Below are 13962 nucleotides of genomic sequence, written 5' to 3'. Positions count from 1 at the left end.
TTCCAAGAACAGAAAATTTAACCAGTGACTGTTTTTAGTAGAGAGGCTTGATGAGCTCGATGGCTCCTCAATCACCAGGAGAAAAATCAACAGCAATCAAAGTGCTCTGGTATTTCAAACCTTCAAGTGACCTTTCAAGAGGATTTCAGTTTGAAAATACAATATGAGGAAACTCTATGGATTTGGGAATTCATCTTATAGCCAAAGCCTTTGCTAAATGTCTCCTGCTAGAAATGTAGAATAAACAGCACAGGGGATCAAAGGTAGGGCAAAAAAAAATGAAGGAAAAGGTGGGTGGTGACCAGCTGGTGACCTGGGTCAGATATCTCAATATTTGTCTTCAATTCTGGGTATCAGAAATGCCCCTCAGCTTCCAGAAGATCAATCCCAGTTAGACAAACTGGGAAATAGGAGAGGGACACAGGAAACAAAAGAAAAACCCACACATGAAAAACAGTCCCACTCTAATGGCACAGGAAAAGGCTCTGAAGAGAAGGAAAATTGGGAATTTTCCTGGGAAAACCCTGGGGACTGAGGAGGAGGCTGCAAAGAAAGCCTGGCTCCATCCAGCCCAGAATAGAACAGCAGGTAATGCTTTTAAAGTTGAGTTTTCATGGATTTTTTTTTTTAATTGGGTGGGTTTTTTTGTTTTTTCTCCCCAACTAAAAGCTCAAGAAAAGTTGGTTGTAAAAGCCTCTGTATTTTTGGACAGAATGAACAGAGAAAATCTCAGGTAAAAGAAAAAAAATTGCAAAGAACAGTGAGGACAAGGAAAGCTGCATTTGTACCTGGAGCTTAAAAACAGCAATTGAAGCAACACAAAGTGTGTGAGTTTGAATATGAGCACCCAGCACAGAAGTGCTGAGTAATCCAGAGTGCTGCTTAATAAAAAAAAGGGATCTTGATATCACAGAAACCTCAAAATTAGGATGGGATTAAGATACATCAGAGGATAATATTAAAAAAAACAAATAACCCAGTGTAAATTACCTTGACAAGACTGAAGACCAGGGTGACAAAGGAGCAGAGCAGGAAATTAAATGAAATATAAATTAATAAAAATAGTGCAGTGCCTCCACATCTCTCTAAACTGATCCTAAACAAGAAGAACTCTAGGAACTGATATTTTCCCAGAATGGCCCAGAAAGGGCAACATTACTGCAAAATACTGACAATAAATAAGTTGGGAGGTGTCAGCAAGTCAAAAAAAAAAAAAAAAAGCATAGAGATGCAGTAAAATCCCAAAATTCAGAAGATGCATAAAGAGATATGAGGAGATGTGAACCTCCTGGGTGCATTAAAAGAGAGTTTTTCTGCACAAAGTGCAATTAGATCTCGAATCACAGTGACCATAATCAAGATAATGAAGCAACTGATGATCTACAACAAAATCCTGCCCTTCCCAAAGAGTAAATTGATCCAATCACTCCATTTCACCATTATTTTGGCATGTATAAACTGCAAAACCCACAACAGGAGGAGTTCATAGCTGCAGCCCTCTGTTGTATTTTTACAGAGGAATTCTCTCACTGAACAAAAGAGAAACAAGTTTACTTAAGCCAAACCACCATGCACTGGTGTGAGGAGGAAATCTCTGCTCTGAAATAAAAATTAAGTTGTTTATTGAATCACAAAGCAGCACATTCAAGGCTTTTGCTCATCCCCTGTTACAGGAGGATATTTTAGAGGAAAGGGTCATAGGTTTCACACTCCTTATTGATGTTGGGAAACAATGACAGATTTATTGCAAAGATCTGGCAGCAGCAGCAGTGAGGCCACTGTGCCCCAATAAAGAGAAAATGTTCATTTACCTGTAACCCCACCCCAGTGAAACCCTTCCCTACCCAACCCTTTGTCTGGACTAAACATGTATTTACCTAATAAAGCTCGAATTTTGCATCACTATTCAGCTAATTGGAGGTTTGCTGTCATTAATTTAGATAATAGACATTCATCTCACATAAATAGCTTCTAGCAGCTTCTTTAATTTAACCTTTCTTTTGGCCTCCTTTTTTCACTGTCACACAACCAGCAATTGAGAGCTCACAAATGACCTCCTGTGCCACAGCCCTGCCATAACAATCCATGGGAGGAATTTCATAAAACAGATTAAATTCTACAGCGTTGGCTTTGATGAATTAGGAGAATTTGTTCCCTGCAGCTGCTCAGAGTTAATCTTTGATTTTTAGCTGAGTGCTGGAAAGAGTAAACCAGGGACACGTTGTAGTTTTGATACCTTCATGGCTGAAATGGAAATAGAGCCAGAGCATCCACAGAAACAAAACTTTTAAAGATTTTTGCCTTTTATCTCTCTTGTCTCACTGCTTTAAACAATATCTGAGGAGGGACTTCCCATGACAAAGTGTTTCTGTATAAATTTTGAGATGATTACAATTATTCTGTACTGATTATTCCTCCCTGCCTGGTGTCACATCACAATGAAGCAGAGCTGAGAATCATTTGCCCACAAAGCTTCAAAGGTGGCAAATGATCCCAAGGTAAAAAATGAGCTCCAGCACAGCAAATCACCCAAAATGTTTTGTTCAACATTAAATTATTATTCACCATTTAAATTAAGGGTTGCAAGGGAAATTCATTCTGAGCCTTTTCCATTTCCTTCATACTCACAATTTGGCTAATGAACCACGAAAGCAATTAGTGAAACATCTCAATTTATAGCAGGTTGAGGTAATCTTCAGCCAGGGCACAGTTAAAACTCCTGCACTGTGAAAAGGAGAATTTTCATCTCCTGGAGCAGCTCTGGGGAGTTAAGGAGCCCTCCCTACACAGAGAGAGCATCAGTGATGGCACAGTTTGTCATTTCTGGCTGCCCTGAGCCCTGGCAGTGCCCAAGGCCAGGTTGGACACTGGGGACAGTGGGAAGTGTCCCTGCCCCATCAGGGGGTGGCACTGATGGGATTGAGGGTCCTTCCCCACCCAAACCATGGGAACACAGCAGGGATTTCCACAAGACATGGGATTTTTTTTAGGCATTTATCCCCTGCAGCTCAGCCAAACACTTCACACAACATCTGGGAGCAGCCACCCAAAATTCCCCAGCACTGTGGTGTGCACACAGCTCCCCAGCTTCAGAGGGATTCATTTCTGGGGCAGAGACCATGGATGGTCCTGTGCTGATCCTTCTGTGCCATCCCACTGGGAAAAGGGGAGAAGCAAAACAAGGGGAGCTCATCCATGGGAAGTGGAACCTGATTCAGGCAGAATTAACGAGCTCCAGAGCAGGACACAATTCAGGAAACGCAAATGGAAACACTCAGATCACTACAAAAATGCAAGAATTAATTCAATCTACTTAAACATTATTGAGCTGCAATCAACAGACCACTCACAAAAGAAACCAGGAGTTGTGAACAGCTTAATGCAAACAATTTTTCAGCACAAAAAAAACAGGGAATAAGGAAAACAAGGCTGCATAAGGAGCAGGATACATTTTGGAAAATACAGGGGCAATAACATAACTTAGTGGTGTGCTGCAGTATTTTGCCTAGTAATGATCTATGTCTGTAAAATTTTAAGGGGACATAAGTTGATTGGTATATTTGTTATTTTAAGACTTTATGATAGATACTCCTATAGCAAGGATTTGGGAATGTGCAACAGACATGGGAAGTGGGGGTTTTTTTTGTTTTTTTTTTTGTTTTTTTTTAATTCAGTGCACCAATAACCAGAACTTGGCTAAAAAAAAGAGAAATACTTAATTTCAATTCAACCAAAAGCTCCCCCTGAGGCTTGGGTGCTGGGTGGCAAAATCAGCCTCTCCTTTTTCCTTAGAATAACAAAGAGAAAGGAGAATGAGCTTGACTTTATTTACAGCAATACTAATCTTAGGAGAAGCATGAGGCTGGGTAATTGAGTCAGGAATAGGAGTGGAAGTCTCCTGTGACAGCCTGTAATTGTCAGAGTTCCAGTTAAATGCAGCAGACACGGATTTAATTCATATTTTGAATGCCTGGACAGTGCCTGGATCAAACCTGGCCTCCAGCTTGGTCCTTCCACTCTGATACAGAGAACATTAACCAGAAAACGACCCTGCTAATTCTGCACTTGGTGCTGAAAATATTTCATTTAGAGCTGCATCAAAAAATCCATCCCCTTAGCAACTGGGAGACTCCTGCTCGAAGCAGGATGGGGAAGAGGGGGCTCTGGGAGTGACAGAGGCAGGCAAGGATTCTGTGGGTGTGAAATTGCTGGCAATTATGTCTGAGCACTGGCTGCACATGTTTTTGTTGAATGTGCTCAGATTTACTGGAGGAACTGGCCTGAAGTATTTACTGAATTCTGGGAGGCCTGATTAAAATAAACTCTGTTTGAGACACTTGTACTGCACGGAGACTCTGGAGTGCAGGGAGAGCTCTGGACGTGTCAGACACCAAAACAACAACAAATTAAAGAAAGGAGTTGGCTCAGGAAATATTACTGCTGGTTACAAGCTGAAATGCAGTTGCTACCTGAGGAGCACAAAGGGAAGGGGAAGGAACATGAGAAGCAATAAAGTGGAATTAGGATGTGGCAGAGCAGCTTCTGCAGATCCACCCAGGAAATGAGCACAGGTGATGCAGACTAAATCATTCCATGGTGTCCTGCCATTCCCACCCAGGCTGGGAGGGTTGGAAAGGCAGTCCTGGGATGAGGGGAAAATTCCCCTTCCTCCCTCAGCTGCCAAGCCAGGGCAAGGCTCCATTTACCAGCCTGGAAACGCAGGAGCAGCACAGGTTTCCTGGCAGCTCTCTGTTCAGGTTTCTCCCCTCTGGATCTCTCTGACCTTCCTGGGGGAAGGAGCCACCAAACCAGCTCTTGCACTCTGCACAAGCCCCAAATCCCTCTGCAGCCCTCTTCCCTTGGAGGTTTCCATCAGCCTGCCCAGAGCAGAGCATTTGATCACGGAGAGGTTTGCAGGGAATGACCATTTGGGAGAGGGACTAATCCCACCCAGGCACTGTGGAATCACACAATCCTCAAATGGTTTGGGTTGGAAAGGCTGGAAAGGGCCTTAAAGGCCACCAGAACCCCTCCTGCCATGGGCAGGGACACCTTCCCTAATGCAGTGGTGCAGGAGCTGTGACCCCACCGTGCTGCATCCCCTCCTGTGCCAGCCCTGCAGGGGAGAGCAGCAGCACCAACCCCATGGGGCCCTTCTCACAGCCCCCAGCGAGAAGAGCAGGGGGAGATCCCCTGCCTTCATGGAAGAGGGCTCAGAGATCCATGTCCAAGCCCTTTTCTCTTCCCACCTGCAGGAGAACAGGAGCTGCAGTGGTGTTTGGCTCCTGCATCCTCCTCCCACCTACAGCAAACCAGGTGAGCCCAGGGTTCCCCCAGGACAGGAGCAGGAGGAAGCTGATGCTGATTCTGATCCTCTCCTCTCCATGAAACCTTTGTTGATGATGTGGGCACCAAGGAGATGACAGAAGTGTGGCTCTGGCAGGGATGACTCCCCAGGCCACAGCAGAATTTTGTGTTTCATGCAAAGCTGCAGGATGAGGAACAGGTCATTCCCCCAAACATAAAAATACTGCTTTGAGCACAGAAGCATCTTCCTGCTACCTTACCCATAAACTCCAGCTGAATCTGCTGTTCTGAAGTGTTTATAGGTAATATCATGAGAGTTTCCTTTTAAAGAGTTTTATTTTACAGCTGAGTTGCCAGCTTGTATCCCAAAATCTCAGGTTTTTGTGGGGGTCTGCAGGACTGATGTGCTCAATTTCTGCCTCTCAGACTCTACTGTCTGCCTTCCTCAGTCATCCTGCTACGAGGCATTTCTCCAGGAAGGTGATTTTCCTCCCTGTTCACCATATCTCTGGCAGAAAATGCATTTTAGTGAACTAATTAAATAGAGTTGGATTGTACATCAAATATCAGTAATAATATCAGGCACTAACGTCCTGGCTGCTGTGAGAACAGGTTGCAATACACATTGTACCTGTAATACATCATTGGGATAATGATTTGATGCATCTGTGCTGTTAAATCCTCCCTTGGCAGAGTGGCCAGCGAGCAAAAGGCTCTGGAAAATATTTATGGGAAAGAGGAAACTGGAATGGTGGAGGGAAGGATCTTCCTCTGTGTGCTGTCCTTCCCTGGATTTCTCCTCCCACCCACATTTCAAGGCTTGTGTGAGGCTGTATCCCCAATTTTCTCCTCTTTTTCTGACCCTCCAGAGTATGAGCAGCTCTCCTTTTCTGTATTCTACTTATTAATTATTATAATTAAACTCCTGTGTAATTAAAATCTAGAGTATCCCAGAAAAACCTGAGCTAAACCAGCTTATGTTTTTAAAATGTTTTTTTTCCCCTCCCAAAGGATTCCTGAGTCCTTCACAAGCTACAAGCACAGAATGATTAAAATTAAAACTTTTCTTGAGTTTAGTTTTAATTCTGTGAGAGTTAATTTAATTGAGTAGAAGACACATTGATAACTTTCCCTCAGTTCCCATTTCTGTGGAATAAAAAGAGGGAGATCTTAGCTAAGCAAAACAGTGGCCCCTGGGAGAGGAAATCCTTGAGATGCTCAGAATGCAGCACCTGCAGGCAGAGTTTCTTCTCAGGTGCAGAGAAGTAAAAAAGGATATTTTTTGAGGAAGAAGGGTTCTATTCACACCAAGCTGTGATCTCCCCAGATCCAGAATACTGAGCTTCCAGTGACCCATTCATCCTCTAATGTCCATAATTCCCCAAAAATAGCCATGAAAAGAAGCAAGGGGAATTAAGTATAGTAATAAAAACATAAAGGACAATAATGGACTCCTATAAATTGTCACTGCCCAGCTTCATTTGGACACTGGGGATGGAAGCACAAGGCTCACATCCATCTCCATTAATATTTCCAGCCAAAGGTTAAAGAACAGTAAAACGAACTGAGCTGTCAGAGAAAATACATATTAGCATTTAGATTAGCAGTTATTATCTCCATTTCCCATCAGCAGAAAACACTGAAATACGTGATGATGGCGTCAGATGTTTTTTCAGAAAGGTTAAGGGGTCCCTGGATTCAAAGGGCTGGGGAAGACTGGCCTGGGAGATAAATGGCCTGGCCCTGGCATGTGCTGTGCATCCCCAATACATCTGGACTCTGGAATTAAAATTCATATTGCAGCAGCAATTAAAAGACAGAAGTAGGTCAGGAGCTGTTGTTCAAGGCAATGTGCAGGCAAGGGAAGAAAGGAAAAAACCCAAAGCAAGCAGTGTTTGCCTGCAAGAAAATCCTTGAGAAACTCAGGATTAGGTAACAATGAGAGGATAAAACAGGGAGAGTTTGGGTGGGTCAGTTCTGGGCTCAGCAGGCAGAGGCTGCTCTCAGGCTGCATGGGGACATCAGCTCTTATTTTCCATGGATCAAGTGTTTTATTGTCCCTATCTCCAACCAGGAGATCCTCCCTGGTGCCACAGGCTGGGACAATTCCCACTGTGGGAACCACAACCAGCTCCAGGCATGGAAAACAGCAATAAAACCACATTGCTGCAATTGCTGTTTGGAAAAGAGAGGAATTTGGTGCAGTCACCTGCAGGCTGGCACAGACCCTCCCTGCAGGCTGCTCCTCTGCTTGGGCAATGCTGCACAATTCATGCAGGTGAGGGATCCATGGGCAGCTCAGATTTAGTCCTTCAGCCCCCTAAAATTGAGCAAAGTGAGAACCCAGCCACCTAATATTGATTAAACCTTGCTTTCAGTAAAATCTATTCTTAAAGGTGTCCTGTTGACCAAAACTACACGAAAAAAAACGTTCTCTTGTTCTGTAAGAATTTGTATGGGAACTTGTTCTGTTAAAGTTTGGCTTTATCCAGGGAATTTAAAAGGGAAGGGAAAGAAAGGCAATCTAAAAATATTTTAAAATAATTTTTAAATTTTAAATAAAATAAATACAATTTTTATTAATTATTTTATAATTATTTAAAATAATTTTAAATTATTTTTAAGAGCAGCAGTTGGTTTCAGAAGAGGCAGGAGCTCTCCATGTGTGGCCCTGGGCTCTGCCTTGCCCTGCTTCCCATGGGAATTTCTGAGCCAAGCCCTGCCAGGTATCTCCCCAACCTGCCTGGCAGTTTGTGCTCAGCCTCCCAAACCCATTTTCCACATTGGCAGCTCCAAGTGGCACCAGGAACCCAGAACAGAAGCAGAAAACTCAATGCAATCAAACCCAAACAGATTTCAAACCCAATCCCAGAGGTGTCCCAGAGCACCCATAGGGATTGTGGCCAGAATTACCTTCTGTTGCTAAAACACTTTTTTTTTCCCCATATATTTATCCTACAGACACAAGGGGAAATGTATCCATGTTCTCTTTTCTCCATTCTTCCAAAAGACAGCCAGAGTAATTGTCAATAGCTAATTTTGTCACTGGTTATTTTGTGTTTTCTGCCCCTCAGAAATCCTCAATGACGGGCTTTAATCACCAGCAAAGTTTCTATACCTCATTCCACCTCCTGCCATGGTTTAGTTGTTTGTGATACAAGCCTAGGCAGGACCCTAATAATTATTAATGGCACCACCCCATCAACAAGTGAGGATGCAACACTTGGAGCTGTTCATACTTTGCAGGGAAGGGAAGAAAGAAAATCTCTTTTTCCCCACAGGAGCTCACCCAGCTTGTCCCAGGTGCTCAGTGCATTGCCAGGTGTGTGACTGACGTGTTGCAGCATCACCCAATTAACAGGGTGATTAATGCACAGCCCTGATGGCAATCTGGGACCTGGTTGGGGCTGGGACCACACACAGAGGGGAGGGTGGCTGTCCCAGGGATGCACAAATGAGACAAGAGCAGCTGTAGCAGAGAAGAACACCCTTGAAAATGCCCTGGGGGGATTTTGGGGCTGGGCTGGACCACAACCAGAGCTGGGATTGTTGGGAACTCTGCTCCTCCAGGCTCATGGAGGACAAGGGAGAACCTTCATTTTATAAATATGCATTTCAGTTTTACCTGCTGTAGCCATGCATTAAATACAACACCCACACCAGCTCAGCTTTTCCACTTCAAATCACAAGATCATGGAATAATTGGGGTTGGAAAGGACCTCCAAGTCACAGGATCACAGCAATATTAAGGTTGGAAATTACCTCTAAGATCAAGTCCTTTGACCCAATACCAACCATGACAACCAGACACACAAGAATGATACATCAATAATCACAGAAATCACCTTTTCCATAACACATTTTTACAAAAAAACCCCAAACCCAACTGTTCCACATCACTGCACCCACAATTTTTGATACCAAAAGGCTGAGCATGTTTTGGCCAAACTGGAAAAACTTTTCAACAAATTTGCTTGAACATCCACCTCTAAAAGTAATAAAAACTAAAATGGGCACCTGACCTGTGCCCAGTACCAGCAGGAGATCCTCAAAGAAAAATTGCTGCAGGTGTGGTTTGGATTTTTATAGCTATAATTCAATTAAGAAGAGATATTAAAAAAACATACCTTCAAAATGTATAAAATTCAAATTAATGTGCAATCAGTGCTTGGGGGGTTCTCCAAGGATTTGGAGCTCTCCATGGGCAGGGGTCAGGGACAGAAAGGGACCTCCCTGCAGAGAAGTGATGCTCCTGCTGGGACTCTGCAGGGAAATCCTGCCCAGGGCCACCCCAGCCTCTTCCAGCTGCCTCTTCACCCCTTGGCACTGGGGACATTTTATGGCTTCCAGCTCCCTGCTGCCCATGAGAGCCATGGAACCTCAGCATTAAACTGCAAATAAATTCTGACAATCCACTAAACCTCGTTTTTAAATATTAACCACCGTGCAAGAAAGCTGATGGCAGAAAAGCAGCTGGTTCTTGAGAGCTCCATGCAAAAGCCAGGAGAGACTTAATGCCAACTTCACTTAAAAGCGTTTAATACCATCTGGAATCATCACCCAGTGCGTTTTTATTAGTATTTTTTTTTTTTTATTTTGCCCCATTTCTGGGTGCTCAGAGGAGAATTTCCCCCCACAGGGAGCAGCTCAGCAGAGCAGTGACTGCAGAGGTAACTCCCCACCACTGCTGGCAGCAGCACAAACAGCACCAGGAGCACTTCATGACTATTTATACCTCACAACCCCATCCTGCTGAAGGCTTTTAGGTAATTAATTTTCCTCATTAACAGATGCACTGCCTGGGGAAGGGCAGGCAGGTGTTCCTGAGCCCCATCCTGGATTACAAGGCTGGGAGGGCAAAGCTCAGAAATGCTGAGCTGGGCTGGTGAAAGGGGCAACAAAACCACCACATTTCTATAAAAATGTGTCCTTCCTGCAAGGTCACAGAACATAACAGCCATAAAAAATATTCCCAGGGCATTACCAAAATTCCCTTGTGTTTAAATCAGATGGACAATGTTTCTCAGTGTTTTTTTTCCTCAATGTTTCTCATCCCTTTTAGGTAGACCCAAATATACTTTAAGGGATATCAGGAGTTTTTGGTGCTAAAGTTGCATCCTATCCTAAAAAAAACCCAAATTTTATACATCCCATGGACCAAAAAAGTGATTTGCAAACACAGAGAGCAGGGAGAGCCAAAAAACCACTTGGGGTTTGTCCCTTCTCCCTGCTGCATCTCATCCATTATCCCATTTTTCCTCTTTACATCAGGTAAAGCCTAATTTAATATTATCACTAATGCATTCAAACACATCACCAAGAGCTGTGCTGCTAAAATTGCACTGCAGAAAGAATAATAAAAATAAATAAAGCAGGTAAAACATTGTTATCTCCTTGGAAAAGCTGGGCCTGGTGCTCCAGCACCCAGTGATGTCTGTTGAAAGCATAAAGATTATTTTCCTGAATAAGGATTACTGCCATGATTAAGGAGTGCAGGATTACATCCATTCTTTGCATATCTCCTGTTGTTTACATATCCCTGTTTTCACCTCTTGGTTTTTTGTTGGTTTTTTTTTTAAACACTGGGCATTTAATTACTGTTAGCACCAGATATCATTGTGCTGGACTTTTATCCCTTCAAAATTTGGCTGGGTTTTGGATGCCAAATAAGAAATGCTTTTGTGACCAAAACAAAGGAAATAAAGCAGAAGCAGCAGAATCTGGACTGTGCAATTAAAAACAAATAAAAAGAGAGGGAACTTGTTATCCACAATCAAGGCTTATTCAGGATTCATCTCACATCCCTGCTCCTACCCATGGCCTCTGCTCTTGGGAGCTGATTGTTTTTGTATCAATTTTTTAACTGTGCCAAGGACTGAGTTACCTGAGAGCTCCCAGGCACTGCTGACACCATCTCTGCTGGAAAATAACAGCACTAAGACGGGTGGAACAAATATTACAGGTAGGCTTGCTGTTAATGATTAATAAATAAAAATGCTTTCATGTTTTTCACCTTATAGAGAAGGGGTGAGAGTTGCTTTAGTTCATCACTGCCATGTGCTCTACATATAAAATATATCTGCTTCCTATCCTTAGGAAAACTAAGTTACTTTTCCACTGTTTTGTGGTAAAACAGAACATTTAATGCAGAATTATTAATTAAGAACTAAATGCAGGGCTCAGATCACATTCTCAACCCAATGAGAAATGTATTTAACTGAATAAAAAACACCACCACAAGTTAAACTTCCAGCAGGAAATAACTTTTTTTTTTTTTTAAATGGAAAACAAAACTCCTTTCAATTTCTCACATTTGACACCAAATTACATTAATCTGTTTGGGAGAATCATAAAGGGAACATAAATATCTTTAGTTTTAGCAGTGTGAAAACTTAAATACCAACAGATAATTTCAGAGGGCTTGGTCATAACTTTATAACTTTATGATTTAGAGTGCCAGGTCTGCAGGTGCTGTTTACACATTGCCCAGAGTTTAAAAGAGTAAACAAAACTCCTTTCAGTTTCTCACATTTGACACCAAATTACGTTAATCTATTTGAGAGAATCTTAAAGGGAACACAAATATCTTTAGTTTTAGTAGTGTGAAAACTTAAATACCAGCAGATAATTTCAGAGGGCTTGGTCATAACTTTATGATTTAAAGTCCCAGTTCTGTAGGTGCTGTTTACACATTGCCCAGAGTTTAAAAGAGTAAAGAAAGCCCGAAAAGGCAGGAAGTAAGTGACTTAAAAAGGAAAAAAACTCCAAAAGAACACATCCCAATTTTAGAAGGAGTGTCAGAAGACAGCAAGGAGCTGCAGGACGCTGAGAACCCCCCGGACTCACCGCAATTCCCGAATTTCTACGGGCTCAGGGTGCAGAACGCGGCTCACGGTGGTACCCGGAGCATCCCCGGGATGCTGTGCCCTGCTCCTGCCACAGCCTGTGACAGCCACAGCCAGCAGCTGCCAGCACATCAATTATTCACCCTCCAGCAGCAGCTGCTCTGCTCCGGCACAGCGCTCACTGCCTGCTTTGTGTCCCGGGAAAAATGATTTAAAAAAAAAAAAAAAAACAAAAACCAACCCTGCGTCAGTCAGGAGTCTGAATTTTCAGAGAGAAGTCAGTGCAAGGGTTGAGTTAAAGCCTGTGGGTGGATTCAGGTGTGTTAAGCCACTCACATAAAGTGGAGGTGTAAAAAAAAAAAAAAAAGTTTAAGTTTTAGGATAAGTAAGTTTTAGAATGAGCTTTAAGTGCTTTTAGTGAGCAAAAGGTCTCAGATAGCAGAGTGAAAGTGAAAGTTCTAGTGAAGGTTGAAAAACATAATCTTAGATATTAGTGTTTTCCTTGAGGGGCTCCAAGAACATAGTTTAGATATAACAGAGCTGTAGTAAGAATATTGCTTATTTAAAAAAAAAATAATTAAATTTTTTTCAGCTAGAAGATAGACCATATGTGTAATTTATACATAACCTGGTGTGCTAAGAAACCAAAATTCTAATAGGTTAGGGAGTGATGGTCTGAGTTTGTGTCTCAGCTTGTTGGGAAGTTTCTATATAACAAACTGGGGAGAGCTGAGCTTTTTTGCCATTGCTTTTTGCCATTTTGCTTTTGCTTTGCTTTGCTGCTACCACCATCAACACCCAAGAAGAAGACAGGAGCTGCCACAACAACATCAACCCCACCAGGATCTCCAGGAGCAGCTTCTGCTTCTATCTGGGACTTTTTACCAAAACTGAGCATGGATTTTAACGTCTGTGACTTTGTTTCTGCAATAACCAACTATTAATTGTTCATTTAATAAGACAACCTGACAAAGTTGGTGCCCAGAGCAGCAGAGGTTTAACCCCACCCCTGCACAAGGGAAAACCTGCCTGGGGATGATTTGAGTCCTGGTTGTGCCCTCTCACTCTTGGCTGTTTGGTTTTGAAGTTGTCTCCCTCCCTCTAAGTGTTCTGGAGCAAAGTGGAGAGGAAATGTCCAAATAATGCTGCTTGCACATATTTCTGTAATGACCTCCCAGACTTTTAAAACAGTGAACACCTGTTTACCAAAATGTTCCTGTTTACCAAGATGTTCCAAGCATGAGGTGGGGGAAAACATGCAGCAAGTTCCTAATTGACTTAAAAATCCATTGCAGTGTTGTTTTGGAAGTTATGTTTTGAAGGTGGTTTTTTTTTTTAATTTTTATTGCAAATTTTTGAAATAATCAGTAGGTGCAACATTGTCCTCGATGTTTGCCACCCAGAAATCATTACTAACTGAATAGATTAACAATTGAATAATCATCCTTCTGATAATTGATCACAAGACTAATGCTGGAACACAATGAAGGATTTTTAATCATTTACCTGTGTAGTTATGCAATGCTTTAGTGGGGTAAACAAAGATTGACTTCATTTTCTCCAATACTCTAAGAGCAACACTGCAATGTTACATTAATTTTGACATCCATATTCTAAATAGAGCTATAGAAAAACACTGCTCAGAAATGATTTGAACTCACTAAGGAAAATTACAAAAAAGTGATTCTGCTTTGCTGTCCAAAAGGAAACTGAGAGTTAATTTGATTAGAGTGCACCAAGGGTTTTTCAAGGAGAAAATACCTCCAAGTACTTCTGAGGTAGATATTTCTTTGGAGACAGTGATTACCTG

General features: G+C 42.3%; 1 protein-coding gene across 1 annotated transcript in view; it reads right to left on the bottom strand.

Moving 5' to 3' along the window:
- Positions 1-12324, bottom strand: part of C8H10orf90 (chromosome 8 C10orf90 homolog) — a 56703-nt gene extending 44379 nt beyond the window's left edge. The window contains exon 1 of the mRNA XM_033066585.2: positions 12154-12324. The gene's annotated coding sequence lies outside the window, so the exon portion shown is untranslated. The remainder of the gene's footprint in view (positions 1-12153) is intronic.
- Between the last annotated feature and the right edge of the window lie 1638 nt (positions 12325-13962).

This window comes from Catharus ustulatus, chromosome 8 (genome assembly GCF_009819885.2).
Source record: "Catharus ustulatus isolate bCatUst1 chromosome 8, bCatUst1.pri.v2, whole genome shotgun sequence".
Classification (NCBI taxonomy): Eukaryota; Metazoa; Chordata; class Aves; order Passeriformes; family Turdidae; genus Catharus; species Catharus ustulatus.
The sequence above is the reverse complement of the archived record's forward strand: the minus strand, read 5'-3'. Positions and strand labels throughout refer to the sequence as shown.